Below are 21,540 nucleotides of genomic sequence, written 5' to 3'. Positions count from 1 at the left end.
TTTTTTTGTCCACTCTCCTATTAAAAAGGTGAAATAGAATGATCGAATTGTTCCATTCAGATAAAGATAACATAACTAAAAAAAAAAGGCAAATCATAATCAGTATCTCAGAATTCCTGGCTGATAAGAAGTGTAAGGTACCCTATATCAGTTGACAGAGAAGATAGTATTAGTTGGCCCTACTTAGTTCTGCTCCTCTGAAGCTGGCCTTTGTGGACCAGGAGATATTTTATTTGCTATAATAATGACCCTTTCTTAATCTTCATTAAGAGACAAAATCTAAATCTTCTGGCCAAATGAAATGAGGAACTTGCCTTACTTCACCCAGCAGATCACTCTCTTGGTGAGAAATAGGTAAACCGGATTTGTTGAGGAAGAATCATAATGTGCATACAGTTGCTCATAAAGTGTTTGTAACCAATTTACTTAGAATACTTTCAAGCCACAAATAAAAGTAAGCCTAGAAGGACATTTAAGGTGTAGAAATATATGTATTTTCCCAAAGAAAAAGAAATTAGTAGTTAAGATATTTCAATCCCACTGGTCTAACTCCATTCTTATGCTGTATATATGACAACCTTATATTTAAAATAAAATTTTAATCAATTACATTAAAATCACCTGTTATACTTATTTTAATACACTGATTCTGAGTCACCTTAAGACTCACTGAATTTGAATTTGTGCTTTGGCTTTGTGTTGTTTTGCTCTCATTGTATGTGTTGATAGTACGTGTGGTTTCAGGAACTTGCAAGAAACAAGCCCAGCCAGAAAGAATCTTGAGAACTAACCTCAGAACCACTGCTATTTTATTTTTTGCTATGATGTTTCCTTAGCAAGATACCTCTCTTCTAGAAAGGCAAGTTACATACTCATACATACCACTCGTATTACCCATGATTATATCTTCTGCATGTTCACTAGCCTCTAAAGTTGCCCTAATAATTTTTAGGGAGAAGAGAAGAAAGGAAGGTAGAGGTATCTTTGCTCTTTCCAGATATTGGAGCCCTTTCATCTCACTCCCCTCTTCTTCAACAAAAAACAGACAAAGATGTCTCTCTGCTGCTAACAGATTCTGCCATGAAGTTTCCATTTCAGCGGCTTTTTGTTACACACTAATATAGATACTTTCTAGTATGATGTCCAAATATATGCTTCAAGACACCCTTGAGGTTCTGAAGTACTTAAATCTTGTTTTTGGGCTCTGTGCATAAGGCAACAGTGTATCCAGTTCATTTTGAGGATGTTTATAAAGAGCCCTGTGTTAGAGAGATGTCCACAGCTCCCTGCACCACTTGGGTGACTCATGAGAGTGAGGTTCCATTCAATTATCCAGCAAATAGTATTGAGTGCCTACAGTGTGCCTGGGAATATATTAAGGACTTACAATGAAAGGATACATAAAACACTGCTGTTGTTCTCAAGGACCTGGCAGGTTTTATTGAGGAGACAAACAAGAAGACAAGGAAAATACAGTGTAGAAATATGGGGAAACAAATAGCACTATGGGCATAAAAAGAAAGAGAGACAGAAAAGTCAGCTTCCAGGAGCAATAGCCAGAGGTTGGAATATAATTTGGGGCATGATAATAAATAAGGAAGAGAGCACTGGGGTCTGGGCACATAACAATATTCTGAATGCTGTGCTAAATAGTATATACTTTATCTTGAGGTTAACATGAGCAATTTGAGGAGCTTTGTGATCTTATTTGCATATTTGCTAAAGAGTAGAAGCTGAAGAGACCAGTTCAGAGGATGTAGCAGTGAGGATAAGAAACATCAGTCATTTCAAGAGCAATTAGTGAGGTACAATAAAAAGGACCTAATAATTAATAAGATTTGGTATATATGAGCAGCAAGAGCTAAGAAAAGAAACCCTAATTTTCTCTTGGGAATCCGAGGGGATTGTTGTGCCTTTTACTCAGATATGTAACCCTAGAAAAGACAGGTCACACAGGTGACATCGGAAAGAGAGCAGTCCTACAAAATGCCAGAGTACCCTGACCCAAATTCCAGAGGGTCCCTGTATAATCAGGAACATGCTTCACTAAACTGCCCAATAAGAAAATGCAAGCTGGGAAGAATGCTTACTTTATAAAAACTCTAAGTAAAGAAGTTTAGAAAAATGGCCCAAAACAACCCATAACATAAAATTCCTGATTTTGCTTCTTTTTATCTACTGAAGTCACCAAATGACTTTTGAATAACTAACATGAAACATATTCTAAGATTCCTTCATGGGAATGACTGCTATTGTTCACTGATATCCATTTTATTTTTATTTTTCGTCCAATGCACAGAGATCAGTTGCATTGCCCATTCTTCCTAAATAAGATCAAGGTCATAGGACTGAGTACTGGTCAGTGAAATGTTAGCAAAAATGAATCCGGGCCTGGGCCCATGAAAACCTGCTGTACACTATTCCCTTTCTCTCTTCACATCCCATAATGATCTTGAGCATCATGTACTAAAGATAGTGGTCCCACTGTATAGAAGGACCTGGAATACCTAAAAGACTACAGGAGCAGAGCCCTCCTGCCAATCACAGCCCCCCTGCCAATCACAATGAGCAAATGACTGGGTTAAACCATTGAGATTTGGGGGTTGTTTTAAACATTTTTAACATACCCCAACTGGTAGCTTTGTTACCAGGAGTAGTGTCCTACTGAACAAAAATGTTGACTACGTGACATCCATTTTGTGATCAGAGACTGGACAGAGGAAAAACTGATTTTCAAAGCTGGAAAACTGATAATCCATGTTACATTGGGGCAAAACTTTTCATGACACCATCACCTGCAACAGCCTGGAAGAAAGTCCATGCCAAGAGCTCTAGGGGAAATGGTTGAAAGAATTAAAACCTTAGTTTGTGTTGACAATTATTAGCTATACTTGGCAAGAAGGAGGTAAGTTCAGAGACTGTTAGACACAGTGAAATAGGAAAGAGAAAGGAAACCAGAGTAGAAAGTAGTGTGGGGATTTGTGGCCTTAAAGTCTTAGAAAAGTGTATGCGTTTAAGCAAAAGAAAAGGGAAATACGTTTGAGAAAACAGCAAAAGCATATTAAAATCCAGACTTTTAGTTTTCCACTCAAACTATAAAGCCTCAAGGTAGCAGCTATTAAATTACTAGAGATAAATGTTGGGCAAGGATGCAAAGAAGTGATGCAGATTTAAGTATTATGGCTATAGAAGTATTTATGTATGGTTATTGGTGCCGAGAACTAATTGAGAGTAGATCAGAAGCCCATTAAGTTCTGCGGCAGGGGGAATTACATTCTCAAAGGAACTATGAGTCCTGTTGCTAAAATTCTAACTATTTTAAAAAAATTGACATCATCCAAGAACCATTTCAAATGTGGTCAAAGAAGACTCACTGCTTTTCCTAAATATCAGTGCTAGGGTTCATGAAAAAAATGGAAAAGTGTTCCTTTCAAAGATTAGAAATAGAACTAATCAGAGAATATCCCCCACTGCCAATTCAGGGACGCAGTGCTCACCCCTCAAGATCCTGGCAATTCTACCAAACTGCTGAAAATCTTCCCAATGCCTTCTCTCTAATTGTAAGATTTTATCAGTTGTCCTATCCCTATTTACCATAGTATATTAGTGAGAATTGATGGGGGAGGGAGCGTGTTTTAGATCATAGGTTGATCACACCAAGATGAATTGCATTCTGACTTAGTAGTAGAAAGTACTGCATATTTTCCTAGAGATCTTGGACCATGGCTGAATGCAGCTACTAAGTGGTGGTATTTTAGATTTTCTCCCTTGTAGAGGAGTGAATGCACTCTATAGATGGAATAAAAAATGAGATGTATATGTGGTTGCTCCAGAGTAGACTGCCAGAGACTGCTGGTGCTTGATCAAAACCATTTCCTCCTCTGATACGTGGACTGCTATTTGCCTGCTGTTTTCTCTTCCACTTTATGGTTAAGTTTAGAGGCTGGTGGTGCCAGAAGATGGATAGTATCTTCTCCTTGACTGCAAGGAGCTGAAATTCTTTTTAATCTACCTTGTAACATTAGTGAAGCTACTGTGAAGATGCAATTGTATGTTATAGATATTAACCTATCATGATGAATGCATTCCTTTTTAGCAGCTTCCAGATCTCAACAACTAGACTGTGATTTAACTATAAACTTTTTAAAATGTTATTGTCTTTTCATTTTCTGTTGCAGATTTCACTGATATGTTTGGTTAATCAATATTCAGAGATTTTCCCAAAAGAAAAGACATTGAAGAATGAGGTTAGTAATTTTTACATAATTATACATTAAATACCTAATTTGCCATTAATTACAAGAATAAGAATTGGCCAAATTAATATATGCCTTTAATTATATTAGGTAATTAAATTTCACAGTTTAAAATGATAATTGGTACATTATTCATGCAACACCCTTTTTGAAACTTGATCTTTTTAACTCAGAAGAAGAAGTATGGTATAGTTACAACAGAAAAACTTAACAGTGGCCTTCATCCTTGTCTTTGTCACTGAAAAAATTTGCCACTTTTGACAAGTAATTCCTCTTTAAGTATCAGGTTCTCACATATTAAAAAAAAGAAGTTAGAAATACCTATCTTTCATTTTTTTGTACAGGTCAGATAATTTAAGCAATAAAAATCTCTTAGCCTGATAAACACTAGGGGAAATATCTATATTCTTTCTATTATTCATTTTCCCAGTAATAGTTAATTATGAACCAAATTAACCTTTATAACAGCCATGCCCCCAAAATCAGAAGTGGTGTTGACAAGTGTAAAATCACAGATAACAATCTGTCTGTTTAAAATATGATCTTTTTAGATCGGAAGAAAATGATTCACTCAGAATAAATTCTACCTATGGCATCAATGCTATATTTTGAATTAGCCCTAATACCCATAGACTTCACTAATTTGTATTCATTAAAATTTTTATTTTTTCTGCAATATTATTGAACACTTCTCTGCACTAGGGATTTTAGTAAGGCTTTAAATATACATATGGGAGTCATCTTCCTAGAAGTGATGATCATCAAAAAAGAGAAAGGATGAGATCACTGAAGCAAGAAATGTATAAAGAAGAAAACAAAATAAAAATAGGCCATTTAGAGTCTAGTAATGAAAACAAGATTAAAGTTGGAAAAAAAAAAGTGGGAGAAGTACAAAATAATACATTCTTACCAAAGCCAGAGCTTTAAGAGATTGGAATAAACAATAGTATTAAATATGGCAGAGATTTTATGGAACATAAAAACTAAGAAAGATATTGAGAAGACCAATTGTATGAATGTTTCACAAATAAAATGACCTTTTTGAATAACATAAATTACATTTTAAAGTATGATACATCTTATCCTTTTTAAAGCTTCTACTTTATCCTGAGATTTTCCCTAGCTCTTCTAGCTTACATTAAAAGTTCCATCTCAGTTAGAGTTTGTATTACTCCTAAAATAAGCCTACACTCCTGTTTCAGGATATTACAAACTTGGACTTTTTTTTTTTGACTCTCCTTTCTGTTTTCTTACCACTTGTACATCTCTTGATTATTGCCCTATTAATTATTACTTTACAATAGCTAGAGTCATCTTACATTTGGACATGATAAAATCTGAACATATTTCAATTGTTTCTGAAATCAGGGTTATTTCATCTTTGGTATGGACTTTATAAGTAACTTTTATAATCTGTCCTTCCTTTTCAAAATACAGATTCACATACTATCTCAGAATCATTTTATTTTTTCCCTTTCAAAGAAAAGATAAATAAGGAAGGCAAAAAACATTTCTCCTCTTATGATTAAGAAAAACCAACCAATTATTAATTAAGATTATATTTATGTGAACATTGAAAACTTTTCATTGATTTTTTGATCAAATGTATATAAAAAGTAAAAAATAAATCTAAGCTAAACTTATGAAAAGGGATATTCTCTAGCCTATATCTTCTTTTCCAATTCCTACTCCCAAGAAACAACTACTTTGAATGACATTTAGTTGATTGTTATGTTATTTACCTAATATTTTAAAATAACATGCTATTGCTAGGTTTTTTTCTTTTAGTTTTAATTGTCATCGTAGCACTTCACATTATAGAAGATGAGGATTTAGCTTTCTCATATTATTACTCTTATACCCAGGAAAGTGAGGCTCTTGCCTTGGCCCTGTCCCTCAATGGGCTTTGGTGTCTAAGTGCTTTTCTTCTGCCTAGGACTTACCTGATCTGGCAGTGCCTCCCAGGTGGAGCACTTCAAGCTAGGACCAGGTCTCAAGTGGACACAGGTCCCAGTTTTTCATCTTCAGGATTCTTTCTCATCTAAATCTGTGTCTAGGGTCAATCAGATGTCCTAAAGTTTCAGGATTCATGTCTACAAGGATTTCCCAGGACCCTAAGACCAGACCTAGTGGCACAGGGTACCCTGGAGTGTAGGTCATTCTTGCTAGATGATGTGCTATTTCTTTCTGAAAATCATGGGACTTTGGGCTGTGACACTACTATGATACACTGAATTTTGATGACTCTCACGTAAAACATAGGATGCCCTCAGGATTCTGGACAACCAGTGCTAGAAACCTAGACTGGAGGATTGAAGGCAGCTTTGCTCTTGAGCTGTGTGTGAGGACCCATTTATCAGCTCTGGCCTATCTATGCTTAGACCCCAGTGCAACCTCTGGTTTAGAGCTCCTGAAAGAGTGCATGCATTATTTACCCTGTGGACCCCAGCAGTGAAACACAGGGCGGTCACCCCACACTCTCTTCATACTCTGCACCACAGGTCAGACATTCAGTTAGGAGTGGCCATTCTATATCTTCTGACAGTCTTTAAGAATGTCACTTGGCAATGTCAGTAGACTCTTCTGATCAATTTCTTTTCTTGTCTCCAAGCTATTGTGCTCTCATGAGTTGATTGTAAAATTTACTAAAAATGAAAAGCACAATCATTGCACCAAGAGGCCCACTCCTCCCTACATCCATTGTCCCTTTGCCAGTCCTCCATACTGGTGGTAAGATGGAAAACGATGGTGTCATCAATATTTAAAGAGATCTCATTCTAGGAAGGAAGTGAGAGCTGAAAGAGTTCAAAGAAGACTGTCAAGATCTGAGAAGGGTCAACATTGTATTCACTTTCAAGCTAATAAGTTAGTCTTTTATTTCAAGGATTGTGGAAAATAAAATAAGATGCCTGGGTCAGAGATAAAAGTCTTTTTTGTATATGGTTCAAAAAATGACAAACCAGATGATGGGTCAAAAAGTCAGCCAAGTAGCCTTCAACATAGCAATTTCCTTAGCACAGTTGATGAACTTTTCTAAGAGCATTTCTTTTTCATTTTCTACCTCCTCACTACAGTCATATCATTCTTAGTTTTCTGTGTTACAGTCAAAATCATTAGTTTGTTGGCGGCTACTTCTGGAAATAGTGGTTCAAAATCTCTTCGCAGCAATTCCAGACATGTTTGGATTGCACACTCTACTCTGGCACTTTCAAAGTAAGTTTCTGCTCTGTTAATTTATTGCTCAAAAGTGCATCATTACCCTGAAATTCATTCACATATTGTGCCATAACAAACTCATGTCTTTCACTGGTTAAAGATTCTGCTAGAACATCAGGTAAAGTTTATGAATTTGGCTTTTCTTCTGTGATGCAGTCCCATTGAGGTGACAATCAAAACCTATGTTCCCAGGAACCTGGAATCACTGATCCTGAGGTCCAAATGGTCCCATAGTTTCATCAGGCAAGACTGTTCGATAGCAGATATCTGTAGGTGCAGTGGCCACATGAGACTCATCAGAACCTGAAGATCCTGCAGCTGAAAGGGCTCTGGGATTGACAACCCTTTTAACTAAAGAGCAAAATCCTGGGTGATAGGAAACCAGTCCGGCTCTGTTACAGAGCACTTCACTCTTTATGACAGTCTCTAGGTCCATCCACATCTCTGCAAAGGGCACAATTTCATTCCTTTTTATGGCTGAGTAATATTCCATTGTATATATGTACCACATCTTCTTTATTCATTCCTCTGTTGATGGACATTTAGATTGCTTCCATGTCCTGGCTATTGTAAATAGTGCTGCAGTGAACATTGGGGTGCATGTATCTTTTGGAATTGTGGTTTTCTCAGGGTATATGCCCAGTAGTGGGATTGCTGGGTCATACAATAGTTCTATTTTTAGTTTTTTAAGGAACCTCCATACTGTTCTCCATAGTGGCTGTATCGATTTACTTTCCCACCAACAGTGTGTAAGAGGGTTCCTTCTTCTTCACTCCCTCTCCAGCATTTATTGTTTGTAGATTTTTTGAAAATATCCATTCTGATTGGTGTGAGTTGTTACCTCAGAAAGACAGATGAATGCTATCGACATTTAGGATCCTCTATTGATGATATTCACTGCTGTAAACTGGTTCATCACAGTGTCTGGGGTACCCATGTGGTTGTAGGAAGCAACTTCACTAATGCAACACCAGACAACCATATTATGAAGAAATTAAGTGGAAACTAGCAGTAATGTCAACTTATTTGCTCTGCTATTTGTAACATTTGGGATGATCTATAAACATTTTCAAAGGCTTCAGTTTTTAAAATTTACTTCCTTGTAGGTATTTATTTCAACGTTTATGAATTTACAATATTGGCAAGTGATTTGTAACTTTCAAATTTTCATTCATATTATCATTAAATACATCATGAGCACATCCACATTGTAGAGAATGTGGTAACTAATACGTAATCAGGGTATGATTTCATATTGTTATTTTTCCCCTTAACTGGAAAAACCTGTTTTAATTATTTTTCTCCAAGAATAAATCATACATTTGGTTATCAGAAAATAATCTTTGTTACTCATAGCAGAGCAAGCAGCATGAGTATACAAATATTTATGTCAGTTCCCTGACTGATCTCCAATTTCTACTGGTTGTGCAAAGAAGAGCAGATGACACCTGCACACACAGGGATACAGACCTTTTATAATGGGCAATAAGCATCCATGCCCTTTGTCTGAAGAAAGACTATATTTGTATCTTAAGAGATAGCAGAATAGTGGATTCTATTTCTATGCTATAAAATTTCAAACCGTAAATTTAATATAAACAGAAAACAGAATATCATTTAAGTTTTCCTTCTGGATGAAACTTGCATTTGTGATCAACATTAAACAAGCTCAGTGATAATCTTTGGGAGAGTTATTGAAAGGCAGTGTTCCCTGGCAGAACCATAGATGACATAGTATCATGAGTAACAATAAGTCTGAAGACTTATTTTGGGGGAGGGAGGAGGTTCTCACTGATTTTTGAATCTGTGGCTTCATGTTGTTCATTGTTTTTTTTAACTTTCTCAGATAATACTTCTTCAAACTTGACTTCTGCCCCATTCTGTCCTCTTCTTGCACATCAATACATGTATATAAGGCCTTCTCCTGAGTATTTTCTGTTACTTTGTTTTCTGTGTCTTACACTCTTATTTTTCTTATTGCATTAGTATAGATATTTCATTCTGATCTAGTTTTGTTCACTAGTTTACTTTTATTGTACTAATCTAAACTGAAATATATCCTTTGAGTTCTTAGGTTCAGTTATAATTTATTTTTTTTAGTTGGGATTTTTTCTTGAATACACAAATTTGTCCTTTATATCCTTTGATAAAATGATCAGAGCTATTTTAATGTCAGTCTGATAATTCTAGTATTGTATTTTCCCATGTTGTTCAACTATTTTTATTATTTTTGCTATTTTTATTTATGTCTTAAATTCCATTGTACTACTAGTTATTTTTAATCTTGGTGGGACATAATGGCCCAACATTGTAGGAATGATTGAGGCCTCGGATAACATAATCTCCCTCTGGGAAGAATTTACATTGATTGTGATAGATAATTCTCATGACTTTTTTTTTTTAATTGCAGTATAGTTGATTTACAATATTGTGTTAGTTTAAGGTATATAGCACAGTGATTCAGTTATTTTTTGCATATTACATTTCATTACAGGTTATTAAAAGATACTGAATATAATTCGCTGTGCTATAGAGTAAATCTTTGCTGCTTATCTATTTTACACATAGTAGTTTGTATCTGCTAATCCCATACTCCTAATTTGTCCCTTTCCCTCTCTCTCCCCACTTTGGTAAACATAAATGTGTTTTCTATGTCTGTTAGTCTGTTTCTATTTTGTGTATAGATTCATTTGCACAGCTGTTAACCCTTCTAGACTTCAGACTATACTACAAAGCTACAGTAAGCAAAACAGAATGGTATTTGCACAAAAATAGACACACAAATCAATGGAAGAGATTAAAGAGCCCAGAAATAAACCCACACATCTGATGACTTTCTCCATACACCTCTTCTGCCTCTTCTCAGTCATAAAACTTTCTAATTCAGAAGAGGAGATGTGTACATACACAAACACACACACACACCTCTTTCATTAAAAATAAACCTGCCTGGGAAAACCTAAAAAAAAAAAAAAATAGAAAACTAATATAAAGAAAATTCGAAGCTTCCAAATGAGCAAAAGATCTTTTAAAAAGGTTGGAGAGGCAATAGAACATTTTACCACTACAAGAGAAAGTTAGAAAACAAAGAAATAATATAAAAAGTGGTGAATTATAAACACAAAATTTTATGATAGAAATAAGTGGATAAATTAGATATCAGCAAATACGACCTCTACCTATACACATATACACAATACAAAAAAGTCAAAATTTCATTATAAATTGAACAAATCCACTTATATAGTCATATTTTAATACATATTTCAGAACATGATAGTTGAATATAACAAGGTTATGTGAGATTTCATCTAGTTAATATAAAACACATTTTTTTTTTTTTTGCGGTACGTGGGCCTCTCACTGTTGTGGCCTCTCCCATTGCAGAGCACAGGCTTTGGACACACAGGCTCAGTGACCATGGCTCACAGGCCCAGCTGCTCCGCGGCATGTGGGATCCTTCTGGACTGGGGCACGATCCCGTGTCCCCTGCATCGGCAGGCAGGCTCTCAACCACTGTGCCACCAGGGAAGCTCCATAAAACTTGTTTAATATTCTACACCTATAAAAGCAAATTCACATGTAATTAAATATAATTTATTAGTTTACAAACTGGATTTCAGATTCTTTCAAGGTAACAACATAATATAATCTCTGTTCCTTTAACCACAATCAAATTACAAGCATTGTAATAGATTTTATCATTGCTGTGCAATGTTATTTGTCCTTTCACACAGGAGAGACTGAATCTCCTGGACTTATTTATTTATTTATTTATTGTGGTAAGCAGGCCTCTCACTATTGTGGCTTCTCCCATTGCGGAGCACAGGCTCCGTACATGCAGGTTCAGTGGCCATGGCTCATGGGCCCAGCCACTCCGCAGCATCTTCCCAGACCGGGGCATGAACCCATGTCCCCTGCATTGGCAGGCGGACTCTCAACCACTGGGCACCAGGGAAGCCCTCTCCTGGATTTCTGAATTCAACGTTTTGCCATGTGATTTACTTGGGTGAATTAAATGTGAATGGAAGCAATATGCAGGCTGCAAATTTTGAGCATTGTTTTTAGCTTTATTGAAATCTACCTGACAGCAAACATTGTGTAAGTTTAAGGGGTACAATGTGATAATTCGACACCCCATATATTGCAAAATGATTACCACAATAAGGTTTGTTAACACATCCATTACCTCACAAAAGTACCTTTTTAATGTGTAGTGTTTAGTCTCATACAAAAACATTTCTACACCCTTCAATTGTTGACCTTATCTTTTTGGAATAAGTTGCATAAGTTTTTAACATCAGTGCCAAGGAATTTAAGAAAGAGAGATTTATCCCAGGCTTTAGCAGATATTTAAAAATATAATACTCATTTAATATAAAAATATAATATTTTTCAGAGAAGAAGACACATTTCCAGCACCACCATCCCTTTTAAGTACTTATCAACCCATGATTGTTCCTAAGTTTTGCAGAAGGCTTATCAAATACAACACCAAAGCACATGCCACTTATTGATCTTAATATAATAATAAAGTGAAACAACTCTTTTTTTCCCAAACAGTCATATTTATTTCCAGACTTCTCAGATTCTTTCTTATCTGGAGGAGAAAAAACAAACAAACAAACAAACAAAAAAAACAACTCCAAAGAAACAACTATCTCCTAGAGAAACAGATATTCACCAGCTTTGCTTTTTTTCCTATTAAACAGTAATGGTCACAGGGTTTTAGTCAATTATTAAAAATATTGCCAACCGTTTTCTAGTTAAAATGTGTTCTGTTTGGTAAACCAAAATGGTTGTTACACTCTATCAAATTGTAAACTGAAAACAGAAAATATGTTTTGAAAGTGAGGAATACCAAAATATTGGGTGATTCCTAAAGGGTATAAATAGTGTGATTTACATTGCTTCATGAATGAAAGGTAATTTACTGATAAATATCAACATTTTGAGTAGTTTTAAAAGCACTGCACTAAAATTTAAAGTATGTATTTACTGAATAGTAAATTCAACTTGTGAAAAATAAAATCTAAAGGAAGTTAAAGGAGAGAAATATAAGAACACATGAAAACAATTCATGTCATTGTTCAACATTAATACATATATTTTCAATAATCAATTAACTAATAATGAATGAAGGTACTGACCCAGATTAGCTGTTCTTGCAAGTCAATTTTAGGAGTACTAACAACCTCAATTAAGGTTTTTCAGATAATTAAAGGATTAACCAAGAACTAATAACACCCTTTCAATTCATTTCACTCAACAGGAGGGATGGGTTACAGTTGGTTTTAAAGAAACTATTAGAGGCTGTTCTTGCCTCATCTATTTACAACCACAAAAAGAATAAAATATTTGATAGCAAAGATAGTTATAAAGTGTAAGAAATAGATGAAATACAGAATATTAGTTGAATCCTGGATAAGGGAAAAGATTCTAAATTGTAATTAAAAAATGGAGTTCTTATAAAGTGTCAGGCTTCTTATTCTTAAATAAATGGAAAGTTTTAGAAAAAAAAAATGTTACCAAAAGGAATGATCATACTAAAGAATCTTGGTTTACAGATTCAAAATTAGTGTGTATATGGCCAGTATTATCCAAGGGAAAGAACTTATGAACTTGAGATACAAAAACTCTCTTCTTATTAAAGAAGTGCTCTTTGATGTGATTTTATCATATTCTTCAAAATATTCCCCTAGTCCCCACTTCAGTCTTGGATTCTCAACTAGCTTGATACTGGTGTCTAGACAATGCATTTTAAAAAATTTTATTGGAGTATAGTTGATTTACAGTGTTGTGCTAGTTTCAGGTGTACAGCAAAGCAAATCAGTTACACGTATACTTATATCCACTCTTTTTTTTTAGATTCTTTTCCCATATAGGCCATTACAGAGTACTGGGTAGAATTCCCCATGCCATACAGCAGGTTCTTACTAGTTACCTTTTTATATAAAATAGTGTGTATAGGTCACTCTCAGTCTCACAATTTATCCCTCTCCCTGCCTTATCCCCTGGTAACCATAAGGTTTTATTTTTTTCTACAACCATGACTCTACCTCTGTTTTGTAAATGAGTCCATTTGTACTCCTTTCTAAAACTCCTCATATAAACAATATCATATGATATTGGTCTTTCTGTGTATGACTAACTTCATTCAGTATGATAATCTCTAGGTCCATCCATGTTGCTGCAAATGGCATTATTTCATTCTTTTTATGGCTGAGTAATATTTTGTTGTGTATTTGTAACACATCTTCTTTATCCATTCTTCTATTGATGGATATTTAGGTGGCTTCCATGTCCTGGCTATTGTAAATAGCACTGTAATGAACATTGGGGTGAATGTATCTTTTCAAATGATGGCTTTGTCCAGGTATATGCCCAGGGTTGCTGGGTTATGTGGTAGTTCTATTTTTAGTTTTTTAAGGAACCTCCATACTTTTCTCCATAGTAGCTGCACCAATTTACATTCCCACCAACAGTGTAAGGGGGTTCCCTTTTCTCTACACACTCTCCAGCATTTATTGTTTGTAGATTTTTTTGATGATAGCCATTCTGACCAGTGTGAAATGATACCTCATTTAGATTTGATGTGCATTTCTTTAATACTTAGTGATGTTGAGCATCTTTTCATGTGCTTTTTGACCATCTGTATGTCTTCTTTGGAGAAACGTCTATTTAGATCTTCCCCCCCCCACATTTTGATTGTTTTTTTTTTCTTGATATTGAGCTAAATGAGCTGTTTGTATATTTTGGAGATTAATACTTTGTCCATTGCTTCATTTGCAAATATTTTCTCCCATTCTGAGTGTTGTCCTTTTAATGAATGGAATGAGGCATTTGTTTCATTAATTGGAGAAAAAGCATTATATTTTTTTACTTGTATGACATCTCTTCTTTTGCTAGTGTCCTTTTTGATTACTTTTTAATAGTTTACCAGTCCTAATTCATGATTGAATTATTGAAGTAGTTATATTGATCAAGGTTTAAGTACCTATATTATTCTGGTATTGATTCAACTATGCTGAAAAATTGATACTTTTGCTTCATTATAGCAAGAGAGTTGAAATCTATCAATGATCTAAATATTGGTAACTCTTCTGGGATAACATGGATTATATATGGAAAACAAAGTTTACAATAATTGTCCAGATGAAATATGGAAAGTATTAAAATATCTTATATTGCTCAAACTTGTCACCTTGAAAATAACTAATTAGAGTATACCTATATTCAAAGACATATCAACAAAGGATATGAAATACTATGGAGCTTTAAAATTAAATACCTTGGCACGCCTCTTGGATAGTCTCATCCACCAGAGGACAGACAGCAAAAGCAAGAAGAACTACACTCCTGCAATCTGCAGAACAAAAACCACAATCACAGATGCTTAGACAAAATGAAAAAGAAAAGGATTATGTCCCAGATGAAGGAACAAGATAACCTCCCAGGAAAACAGCTAAATGAAGTGGAGATAGGTAACATTCCAGAAAAAGAATTCAGAACAATGATAGTGAAGATGATCCAGGATCTCAGAAAAAGAATGCAGCTGAAGATTGAGAAGATGCAGGAAATGTTTAACAAAGAGTTAGAGGAGCTACTAGAGAATAAACAGAGATGAACAATACAATAACTTAAATGAAACATACACTAAAAAGGAATCAATAGAAGAATAACTAAGGAAGAAGAATGGATAAGTGACCCAGAAGACAGAATGGTGGAAATCACTGTCATGGAACAGCATAAAGAAAGAAGAAGTACAATAAATGAAGACAGCCTAAGAGACCTCTATGACAACACTGAATGCACCAACATTCACATTATAGGGGTCCCAGAAGAAGAAAGCTCTCAAGAAAATATTTTCAGAGATAATAGCTGAAAACTTCCCTAACATGGGACAGCAAACAGTCAACCAAGTCCAAGAAGCACAGAGTTGCAGGCAGGATAAACCAAAGAAGAAACACACTGAGACACATAGTAATCAAACTGACAAAAATTAAAGACAATGAGGGCTTCCCTGGTGGTGCAGTGGTTGAGAGTCCGCCTGCCAATGCAGAGGACATGTGTTCGTGCCCCAGTCCGGGAAGATCCCACATGCTGTGGAGTGGCTGGGCCCGTGAGCCATGGCCGCTGAGCCTGCATGTCCAGAGCCTGTGCTCCACAACGGGAGAGGCCACAACAGTGAGAGGCCTGTGTACTGCAAAAAAAAAAAAAAAAAGACAATGAAAATATATTAAAAGCAACAAGGGAAAACCAGCAAATAATGTACAAGGGGACTCCCATAATGTTATAAGGTGATTTCTCAGCAGAAACTCTGCAAGCCAGAAGAGAGTGGCACAATATATTTCAAGTGGTGAAAGGGAAGAAACTACAACTAAGATTACTCTACCCAGCAAGGCTCTCATTCAGATTTGATGGAGAAATCAAAAGCTTTACAAACAGGGAAAAGCTAAGAGAATTCAGCACCACTAGACCAGCTTTGCAACAAATACTAAGGCAACTTCCCTTGGAAGGAAACACAAGAGAAGGAAAAGACCTACAAGAACAAACCCAAAACAATTAAGAAAATGGTAATAGGAACATACATATCAATAATTACCTTAAAAGTAAATGGATTAAACACAGCAACCAAAAGACATGGACTGACTAAGTAGATACAAAAACAAGATCCGCATATATGCTGTCTACAAGAGACCCACCTCAGACCTAGGGACACATACAGACTGAAAATGAGGGGATGGGAGAAGGTATTCCATGCAAATGGAAATCAAAAGAAAGCTGGAGTAGCAGTACTCATATTACACAAAATAGAATTTAAAATAAAGACTGTTATGAGACGAAGAAGGACACACATAATGATCAAGGGATCAATCCAAGAAGAAGATATAACAATTGTAAATATAAATGTACTCAACATAGGAGCACCTTAATATATAAGGCAAGTACTAACAGCCATAAAGGGAAAAACTGACAGTAACACAATAATAGTGGAGAACTTTAACATCCCACTTTTATCAATGGACAGATCATCCAGATAGAAAATCAATAAGGAAATACAGGCTTTAAATAGCACATTAGACCAGATGGACTTAATTGGTATTTATAGAGCATTTAATCTAAAAGCAGCAGAATACACATTCTACTCAAGTGCACAGAGAACATTCTCCAGGACTGACCACATGCTGGGCCAGAAGGCGGCCTCAGTAAATTTAAGAAAATTGAAATTATATCAAGCAACTTTTCTGATCACAACATTATGAGACAGGAAAAAAAACTAAAAAAAAAACACGAAGTCATGGAAGCTAAACAATATGCTACTAAACAACCAATGGATAACTGAGGAAATCAAAAAATTCCTAGAGACAAATGAAAATGAAAGCATAAGAATCCAAAACCTATGGGATACAGCAAAAGCAGTTCTAAGAGGCAAGTTTATAGCAATACAATGTTACCTCAGGAAACAAGAAAATTCTCAAATAAACAACCTAACTATACACCTAAAGCAACTAGAGAAAGAAGAACAAACAAAACCTAAGTTAGTAGAAAGAAAGAAATCATAAAGATCAGAGCAGAAATAAATGAAATAGAGACAAAGAAAACAATAGCAAATATCAATGAAAGTAAATGCTAGTCCTTTGAAAAGATAAAAAAAAAAAAAAAGATAAAATTTTAGCCAGACTCATCAAGAAAAAAACAGAAGTGGACTAAAACCAATAAAATTAGAAATGAAAAAGGAGAAGTTACAACTGACACCACAGAAATACAAAGGATATTAAGAGACTACTACAGCCAACTGTATGCTAATAAAATGGACAGCCAGGAAGAAATGGACAATTTCTTAGAAAGGTACAGTCTCCCAAGGCTGAATCAGGAAGAAATAGAAAATATGAACAGACCAAACACAAGTGCTGAAATTGAAATTGTGATTAAAAAACTCCCAACAAACAGAAGTCCAGGACCTGATGGCTTGACAGGCAAATTCTATCAAACATTTAGAGAAGAGCTAACACCTATCATTCTCAAACTGTTCCAAAATATTGCAGAGGAAGGAAAACTTGCTAACTCATTCTATGAGACCACCATCACCCTGATACCAAAACCAGACAAAGACACCATAAAAATAAAATAATATTACAGCCCAATATCACTGATGAACATAGATGCAAAAATCCTCAATAAAATATTGTCAATCCAAATCCAACAATACATTAAAAGGATCATACACCATGATCAAGTGGGATTTATTCCAGGGTTGCAAGGATTCTCCAATATCCACAAATCAATCAGTGCAATACACCACTTCAACAAATTGAAGAATAAAAATCATATGATCATTTCAATAGATGCAGAAAAGGCTTTTTACAAAATTCAGTACCCACTTATGATAAAAACACTCCAGAAAGTGGGCATAGAGGGAACATACCTCAGCATAATAAAGGCCATATATGACAGAACAGCAGCTAACATCATTCTCAATGGTGAAATACTGAAAGCTTTTCCTCAAAGATCAGGGACAAGACAAGCATGTCCACTCTCACCACTTTTATTCAAATTAGTTTTAGAAATCCTAGCTAAAGCAATCAAAGAAGAAAAGGAAATAAAAAGAATCAAAATTGGAAAAGAATTTAAACTGTCACTGTTTGCAGATGACATGATACTATAATAGAAGATCCTAAAGACGTTACCAAAAAACTACTAGAGCTCATCAATAAATTTGGTAAAGTCACAGGTTACAAAATTAATGCACAGAAATCTCTTGCATCTCTCTACACTAACAGCAAAAGATCAGAAAGAGAAATTAAGGATACAATCCCATTTATCATCACAAAAAATAAAGGAAAAAAATACCTAGGAATAAACCTACCTAAGGAGGTAAAAGACCTGTAATCAGAAACTATAAGACACTGATGAAAGAAATCAAAGATGACACAAACAGATGGACAGATATACGATGTTCATGGATTGGAAGAATCAATACTGTCAAAATGACTGTACTACCCAAGGCAATCTACAGATTCAATGCAATCCCTATCAAATTATCTATGACATTTTTCACAGAACTAGGACAAAAAATATTAAAATTTATATGGAGACACAAAAGACTCCAAATAGGCAAAGCAATCTTGAGAAAGAAAAACGGAGCTGGAGGAATGAGGCTCTCTGACTTCAGGTTATACTACAATGCGATAGTCATCAAAACAGTATGGTACTGACACAAAAACATAAACATAGATCAATGGAACAGGATAGATGCCCAGAAATAAACCGACACACCCATGGCCAATTAATCTATGACAAAGGAGGCAAGGCTACACAACGGTGGAAAGGCATTCTCTTCAACAAATGGTGCTGGGAAAACTGGACAGCTACATGTAAAAAAATGGAATTAGATCATTCTTTAACACCATACACAAAAATAAGCTCAAAATGGATTAAAGACCTAAATGTGAGATTGGACATTATAAAACGCCTAGAGGCAAACATAGGCAGAACACTTTGTGACATATTTCACAGCAATACCTTTCTTGTTCTGTTTCCCAGACTAATAGAAATAAAAACAAAAATTAAAAAGTGGGACCTAATTGAACTCAAAAGCTTTTGCACAGCAAAGGAAACCATAAACAAAAAGAATAGACAACCCACAGAATGCGAGAAAATATTTGAAAATGATATGACTGACAAGGAACTAGTCTCCAAAATTTATAAACAGCTCATGAAGCTTAATATCATCAAAAGAAGCAGCCCAATCAAAAACTGGGCAGCAGCTTCCCTGGTGGCACAGTTGTTGAGAGTCTGCCTGCCGATGCAGGGGACATGGGTTCGTGTCCTGGTCTGGGAAGATCCCACATGCCGTGGAGTGGCTGGGCCTGTGAGCCATGGCCGCTGAGCCTGTGCATCTGGAGCCTGTGCTCCACAATGGGAGAGGCCACAGCAGTGGGAGGCCCGCATACTGCAAAAAAAGAAAAAAATAAATAAAAAGAATCCACAAATAATAAATGCTAGAGAGGGTGTGGAGAGAAGAGAATTTTCCTACACTGTTGGTGGGAATGTAAATTGATACAGCCACTATGGAGAACAGTACCGATGTTCCTTTAAAAACTAAAAGTAGAACTACCATATGACCCAGCAACTCCACTACTGGACATATACCCTGAGAAATACATAATTCAAAAAGAAACAGCTACCACAATGTTCATTGCCGCACTATTAACAATAGCAAGGACATGGAACCAACTTAAGTGTCCATCAACAGATGAATGGATAAAGAAGATGTGAATATACAATGGAATATGAAATGTCCATCAACAGATGAATGGATAAAGAATATGTGTGTATATACAATGGACTATTACCAAGCCATAAAAAGAAATGAAATTGAGTTATCTGTAGTGAGGTGGATGGACCTAGAGTCTGTCATACAGAGTGAAGTAAGTCAAACAAAGAAAGAGAAATATCATATGATATTACTTGTATGCAGAATCCAAAAAGAAATGATATAATGATCTTATTTTTTCTTATTCCTTTAGGTGTAAGGTGAGGTTGCTTTTTGGAGATTTTTTTGTTTTCTGAGATAAGCTTGTATTGCTGTAAACTTCCTTCTCAGAACTTCTTTTGCTGCATCTCATAGAATTTGGATTGATGTGTTTTTGTTTTCATTTTTCTCCAGGTATTTTTTGATGTCCTTTCTGATTTCTTCACTGACCAATTGGTCGTTTATTAGCAGGTTGTTTAGCTTCAATGTGTTTGCATTTTTTTGTATTCTTTTTCTAGTAGTTGGTTTCTAGTCTCATAGCATTATCATTGGAAAAGACATTTGATATGGTTTTAGTTTTCCTATATTTACTGAGACTTGTTTTGTGGTCCACCATGTGATCTATCCTGGAGAATGTTCCATGTGCACTTGAAAAGAATGTGTATTCTGCTGCTTTTGGACAGAATGTCCTATATATATCTACTAAGTACATCTAATCTAATGTGTCATTTAAAACTTGTATTTCCTTATTGATATTCATTCTGGATGATCTCTTTATTAATGTCACTGTAGTGCTAAAGACCTGTACTACTATTGTGTCACTGTCAATTTCTCTGTTTATGTCTACTAATTTTTGCTTTATGTATTTAGGTGTGCCTGCATTGGGTGCATATATATTTACGATGATTCCTCAATTATTATGTAATGTCCTTCTTTGTCACTTGTTACAGTACTTGATTTTACCTAAGTATTGCTACCCCAGCTTTCTTTTCTGCTCCATTTGCACGTAAGAGTTTTTTCCTTCCCTGGGAGGTGCTGGCCCACTGGTGGATGGAGCTGGGTCTCACGGTAGCCAGCTGAGGGGTGTGGGGTTTCATAGCTAGTGTTGAGCAACTAATGAGTGGAGCAACTACTGCCATAGCTGGCTGCATGCTCTGGGGACACCTGGAGCTAATGCTGGCTCACTGGTAGTCAGGGCCATGTCCTGAAGTCAATAAGCTAGAGGGAGGATTTCAAAATGGCTCTTACCAGCACCAGTGTCCTCATCAACCAAAAATGGCTGCTGCCAGCATCTATGTCCCAAGGGTGAGTTTCAATTGTCTCCTGCCTCTCTAGGAGCCTCTCCAAGATCAGCAAGTGGGTCTGACCCAGGCTTCTTTCAAATTACTGCTTCTGCCCTAGGTCTTGTAGTATTGGATTTTGTGTGTCCCCTTTGAGAGTGCAGTGTCTACTTCCTAGAGTGCTCTATTTTTTGCTTATGGACAGGTGTTAGTCTCATAAAATGACCATAAACTAAAGAGGCTATGATTCTATTTACTTAATTCTATTTTAAAATGAGATAAAATATATAATTGAATAATCTTTTTTCATAGAATATTTTGTCTTATTTTGTTTAATATATTTATTATACATGCATGAACATGTTAAAAACTAAGGAAAGTTTATATACTAGTATAGGTTCCTTGAAGTTGAAATTATGCCCAGAGCATATTAAATAATATTTTCTGGTAAAAAACTAACCTGTTTTTAAATCTAAAGTTGAGAATATATGTTTTCTTTTGAAGCCAATTACTTGAAAAAAATGGCAAT

The 21,540-nt window shown here is 35.5% G+C and overlaps 1 pseudogene; it reads right to left on the bottom strand.

Annotated features, from left to right (window-relative positions):
- Nucleotides 1-7,130: 7,130 nt before the first annotated feature.
- On the bottom strand, nt 7,131-7,914 carry LOC132440302 (methylmalonic aciduria and homocystinuria type D homolog, mitochondrial-like; annotated as a pseudogene).
- Nucleotides 7,915-21,540: the final 13,626 nt, after the last annotated feature.

The sequence above is a fragment of the Delphinus delphis genome, chromosome 17 (genome assembly GCF_949987515.2).
Source record: "Delphinus delphis chromosome 17, mDelDel1.2, whole genome shotgun sequence".
In the NCBI taxonomy this organism is placed as follows: domain Eukaryota; kingdom Metazoa; phylum Chordata; class Mammalia; order Artiodactyla; family Delphinidae; genus Delphinus; species Delphinus delphis.
The sequence above is the reverse complement of the archived record's forward strand: the minus strand, read 5'-3'. Positions and strand labels throughout refer to the sequence as shown.